The sequence below is a fragment of the Petromyzon marinus genome, chromosome 51 (assembly GCF_048934315.1).
Source record: "Petromyzon marinus isolate PM22_M1 ecotype Great Lakes invasive population chromosome 51, UKy_Petmar_22M1.pri1.0, whole genome shotgun sequence".
Taxonomy (NCBI): Eukaryota; Metazoa; Chordata; class Hyperoartia; order Petromyzontiformes; family Petromyzontidae; genus Petromyzon; species Petromyzon marinus.
Genome location: NC_133717.1, coordinates 10,988,971 through 10,995,302, shown reverse-complemented (window position 1 = coordinate 10,995,302; position 6,332 = coordinate 10,988,971).

Below are 6,332 nucleotides of genomic sequence, written 5' to 3'. Positions count from 1 at the left end.
TTGGTCATAGAGGATTTTCTCCGGTTTTTGTTTGAATTGTTCGTGAGGCTGCAGGGGGGGGGGGGGGAGTGCATGACGTTAAATGGGCAGGGCGACCACGTGTTTATCGCCATCCGACGTCAGAGCCACCGCTATCACACTGCTCGCTTGCAGGAAGGTAGGCTGACGACACGCAAGGTTCCCTGGCCACTCCAACTGGTGAGCATCGATCTGGGGAGCGGTGGCGTAGCGGTTAGCGCGCTGCGCTACGAACCCGGCGACCGGAGTTCGATTCCCGCTCACGGCCAACACCAGTGACGATTATCTGAACCGGTCCTGGGGGATTCCCCTAGGCGGACTCAGCCTAAAATGAGTTACGGTGCAGTGTAAAAACATCGCCACTGGGGAGACAAAGTCGGCAGGGGGTGGTGTTGGTCACCAACCTCCTCGTGTGTTGTTTGGGCCTTCATAGGTGCTGGCTAACAGCACTTGCCTCAACAGTCTGTTCAGGCTATACTGGGGATCTTTGTCTATTTTTTTTGCATCAATGTGGAGGAATCTCTCGGGCTCTTACGATTACTTAAGTTATCAATAACTCTACTCTATCGATTATTGTTTTCGTTTACTCGACCTAATTGGATGATACAAAAATTATTTGGGGGGGCGGGGGGGGCGGTGGGATGGGTGGGGGGGTAAATCGCCTCTTGCTCGCCACACATGGCGGTGGACAGGAGGTAAGGCGAGGGGCTTTGTGGCGTCACTCTCAGCCACGTGACGCGGGGCGTGGCTTGTCGGGTGAGCTCAGGAGGCAGCCGACATTTCTGAAGAGCCATCAAATCAATATTTCTATCGCAAAGCAAAAGGTAGTCGATTGACTCAATCGATGTAATCGCCGAAGTCCCAACAACCTGCCACGACCCTCCGGCAAATGCCTACAATGCCTACGCCTATAATCCGTGGCTGCCATTCCCCTGAGCCAACCACCAGCACTTGCTCCACCTTACTCCCCCACTCTCCGTAGTCCTGCATCTATGTCGCTCCGGTCAGTGGACCCTGGTGCAGTTGCGCTGCCTGCGCACTTGATAGTTACACCGTTGTGTCTATCATTGGCGACTCAGATTGACCTTTGTTGCAGCCCCGTGTGTTCTGCTTCTAAGGACGGTCAGGTCATCGCTAAACCCTCTTAAGCTCATTGTCCTCATATCATATTTCATGTAGCCTCCATTCTTTCCCCAAATAGGCTTGAGGATAATTACATGAGCCGCCCTTCCGTCGTGCAAAAGGAGGCACTTTAAATCATTTACTTCGTCCTCAGGAGGCAGAGAAATGTATAATTTGAGTGGAAATCTCAGACAGCTGTGCAATGTCAAATGTTCTGTGATGTAATGCACGTTTATGAGCGGTCTTCGTGCCAAGTTTGGCTGATGGCGATGGAATAATACTGGCCGTGTGCCATTGCTACCATTTCAGGAATATTGAGCCGGGCACAATGACTTTGCAGCCGGTATTGGAGCACTTTAATGTGTGGCTTGGGGTTAGGGTTGCTACCTGAGGGAAAAAAAAATAATAACGGGAAATAAGAAGATGAACTATAATTTTTTCTTTACCAGGTTGAAGCCCACTGAGCTTTACAGCTCTATCTTCTTTGGTTCTTTCGGTAAAGTCACGTAGAATGAGAATAAAATAATAAATTGATAAAATAAAATAACACAATAATATTCTCTTATTGTGTCATTTTATTTTATCAATTTATTATTTTATTCTCATTCACGAAAGCTTTAAATCGAAATTTACAGCTCTATTTTCGGAAGTGACCTGGCCGCAAATGATAGCTCAATGAAGTGGCTTATCATGTGATAATTTATAGCAGCCAAATACTCTAAACGCATGTTTCTGAATGTGGAGGGGAAAAACCGGAGGACCCGGAGAAAAATCCACACGAATATGGGGAGAGAGAGAGAGAGACGCAAACTCCAAATATACAGCAGGCGTCAAGACGAATGCCTCATGCATTGTCTGTGATTGTATATTATTATTATTATTCACCTGACAAACACCAGAAATTTGACTGGTCGAGATTACAGTGATGGTTAACCTAGGCGAGTTAGTGGGCCACAAGCTTGACATCATGCTCTTGCGCTCATCACTCTAGAGCCACTTCAAACCGGGCCACCGTGAGGGCCTCCGTAGGCCGCTGCTGGTCTAGCACAGGGGTCGGTGAACGAAAATAACAAGAAGTGACGTTTTTTCGAATTTGATACAAAACTCAATATTTCAGGGACTGCGATGCGTGTGAATACATACATACATACATCCGGAGCCGCATGCAGCATGTGGCCGCAAGTTGCCGCTCCAGATCCGCAGGTTGCCGAGCCCTGGTCTAGAAAGACTTCAAGATTTCCGAGGGTAGCTGCCTGAAAAAGAGGACATCAAGGGAACAATGACTGGTGGCAGCCCTGCTTGAGAATGGAGGGGTGCCCTCTGTGTAATACAGAGACTCCTCTACTTACGAACGAGTTAGGTTCCAGATGTCTGTTCGTAAGTCGATTTGTTCGTAAGTCCAACTTTACTCCTGTTGATTCCAAACATGTTGTACGGCATGTACACTAAACACGGGGAATGGCTTTAAACGTTGTATAATTTCCTGTAGATGTAAATGCCACTAGTTCTTCATGTTCTGCAGATGTAGATGTCACCACCGCCATCTATTGCTCGGTGGTTGAACTTACGACTCTCGGTCCGAACACGCAACTGGACATACGGACAGGTTTGTTCATATCTATGAAAGTTCGTAAGTCAAATGTTCGTAAGTAGTGGAGTCCCTTAATATCTGCACTGCCATTTATTTATCCAGGAAAGCCGCCCTGAGTCTTCAGGACTCTGGATAAATTCCATGCACCTGAGGGGGATAAACAACCTAAAGCTCCACATAGGTGGATTCTAGAATCCATTTTAATGTACCCGTCTTCCTCTGGCCACCGTGGTGCAGTCAAGCGCAAATGGATAATGGTGCTTTCAAGTGTTGGAGATGATACAAACGTATGGGAGATTGGCGTGGTTTATAAAATATTAACAAAACAAATTAGATGTCCACGTTGAGCAATATATAAACATTATTGTATCCACAGTGGCTGTTAGCCATCATTGGTGCAGTGGGGGTGGGTGGCTGCGATGTTAAAATTGCAAACTCCTGTACGAGTGTCCGGGTCAAAGGTTGAATAATAAATTGAAGGCTCCTGGCAGATGTGGTGTGTAAACATTGTATGTTGGAAACTTGTGTGAGAACCCAGTTTAATATCGGGTGGCTGAAACCTTGCTTTGAACCCATATTCTTTGTTGTCTGACCCAATATTAGCCATCTCTAAGTTACCCAGCCACCTCTGACCCAAGTTCTTAATTGGCATGAACCCAGAGAATGTTCTTGAATCGTGCTTTTAATTTTACCTCATTGGAGACAATTCTGTATCCCCTTTGAGAATGTTTAATTTTATTTCGTTTAACCAGGTGACAACTCAAGAGACCAGGATAGTCGCGTTGCTATAGCGGAACCTGTAAAGATGATTGCTACGTATGAATCAAAAGGAGTAATTTGGGGGTAATTTTAGAATTTGACATTTCTACCCGGACGACGAAACCCAATTCCCTACTCTTTCTGAATGACGTCAGGGGATATTTAATGTCCACGGTGAAGCAGACAGCTGGCAGTACTACTAATAAATAAACCGCAGTAATGATCAGGGCTGCTGGATTTGAACAGTGAACCTCTGCAATAAGCAATAAGCAGAGGTTCACTGAGAAATGCGCTGCCGCTAGGCCTAGTTACTGCCCCACCTTAAATAGCTCAATTGTTGCATGTAACTTTGATCAGGTGTGCTGTTTGTAATCAGTGAGTTTTAGGAGCCCATTCTGGGGCACATTTCTATAAGAGGTTATTGCTGATGGATGAGACTCGTGATGGAATGGCAGCCAAAGGAGATATCGTGCCTGACATTACGATCACCGGGGAGATGCAGCAATGAGATCAGTTCAGGGACAGGATGGACCGTGGCATCGCATGACCGTGAGTGATGGTGATGGCGTGGGGAGGTCTTTATTCAGCAGTGGATAGACAATGGCCGACCATCGTCGTGATGATGGTGACTGACTGGTCAGCAGCAACAGGATGCAAGAATGAAAAGGAAACTACAAACGTAAAATAAAATGACAGACGAATAAAAGAAATAACAACCAAGTAGAGATTGGTGTTTATTTCCATGCCGTCGCTTTTGTCAAGGATGAAGCGTTCGTGCAAAAGGCCCTGCCGTTTAAAGATGCGAAACCTTTTTTTTAGTGTGTTTGTGATTTGGCACTTTTAAGGGGCCGTGAAGGCGAAAGAGACTCGTGCGGTGGGATGTGTGGGCTTTGAGTTATTGTTGTGTTTCTTGCGGAGACAGACGCCGTCAGTGTCATTTCATGCAATAACGGGCGGTGGTCACGAGTGGATTGGGAGGTTTTTTTGGGGGGTCCAATATCATTATTATTGTATTGTGTCATTCGCTCGCCGTTTCTCGCGTTTTATTTTCTCAGTGTTTGTAACACGTGAATAAACCCCGGTGTAAACCCAACGGTAAACCTTGCAAATGAGAGTGGCGATAAAGTAAACAACGCTGGCGAGAACTAGCTGTCAAACAGATAAAATGCAAACGTGACTAAACAAACGCACGCTTGCATAACCATCTGTCTCGCCGCTAGCTAGCAGGCGCGCACTGTTGCTCAAGTAGCAGTCGCTCTGCTCTTTCTTCTTGTCATTACAGCGCGTCTCTAAATTCCCAAATTTCCAGCCTGATGTGATGGTGGTGATCCTCACCATCGTCGACATCACCAGCTATGATCAGTGCACTGCTGGACAAAGGCCTCCTTCAATGCAGCAAGCCATCACCGCCTGACGCAATTCTGCGATGCACAAATCCGCCTTGGGCCCCTGCACACCATGCTGATTTCAGGACTCCATCTCTTCTCGGTGGACGTCCTCTCTCAGACACTTTCCATCCCTCGGCTTTTCAAACGTGTAAGCGGTTGTGTTCGCTTACGTTTCACATCTACAATGACATGAAAATGGGGTTGATGGACCACGATAAAATCTGAGCAATTACGTGTTCGATGCAGTACAGAAAGTAGGTTTCTGGGGCATCTGTGAAAAAGAGATTCATAGCTCATCGAATTCCTGCGGTGTGAATGCTCATTTCAATTCCGAGGTTGCTTGCTGTGATCCATCTGTGCGGAGTTGAATCGGTTTTTCTCCCGATAGTGCGTTGCACATTACCCAGAGGTAATCAGGAGGACGTTGGCGCGTCACGTGGTGGTGGCTCCCTTCGTTTGCCTGCGGGAAGAGGGAGCCCCCATAGCGAGATCCTCGCAGTCAGCCGTTTGCGTGCGCCAAAGGCGTTTGCTATGTGTTACCTCGTCGTCTTTATCACGCGGGCAGGGAGCGGGAGCCGAGGGGGGTCGGTGGAGGGGGAGGGAAGAGGGGGGGGATTGAGTTGGGTTGGGGGGGCGGATGGCGTTCTTGAAAATATAACGCGCTTAAAATCGCAATGAGTTTCGTCCGGGACAATTATGGTTTCAGATATGCCCTGATACATCTTTGTATTAACAGGCGCTCAAACGACCCACGGTGTGTATATAATATATCGTATAATATTATATATATACATGCGGAACATTAAACCTCGTGCGCACGTCAGGAGACTCCACTTAATTTGTGGGTGGGGCGGGGGGGTGGTGAACGGTCCCAAGTCGTTAATTTTCTACCATTTGTAACACCACACAGCCGCGAATGCCGCGTCCATCAATTAAAAAAATAATCAAGAAACGTGCGAGCGCGCGCGTTTGCACTCGGGTGGATTACTCGGAACGTCGTCAATCTGAGTCCCCGTGACCTGCCGTGGATCGCTCAATGAATGCAGGAATGCATTTGCAAGGGGGGTATCGCAACCATACGGCCTTCGCCTGCCCGCGCAAAATAAACCCGACGGACAGACGCCGATTACAATTCGTGCCGATCCGTTTTTTTTTTTAACTGCATTGCGTCTGACCCATTTAGCAAATGGGCATGATCGCAAATACATGGGCATTGAGGAAGTCTCGCCGTGCCCCTCGCCTGCTCCCGCACGGTGGATTCTTTTTTTCTCCAGGCGATGGTGCAGTCGCCTGTGATCAAATCACCCTCATCGCGGGTGATCTCGTCAGATCTCGGAGGCCAAGCAGGGCTGAGCCTTCAAAGTGGCCGGATTGCGGTGACCAGAATGCAGAAGATATGTCGTTACTGGGTGTTGTTGGCCTGCGTGATGGGCAGCCGAGGGCCGTGCAGCAAA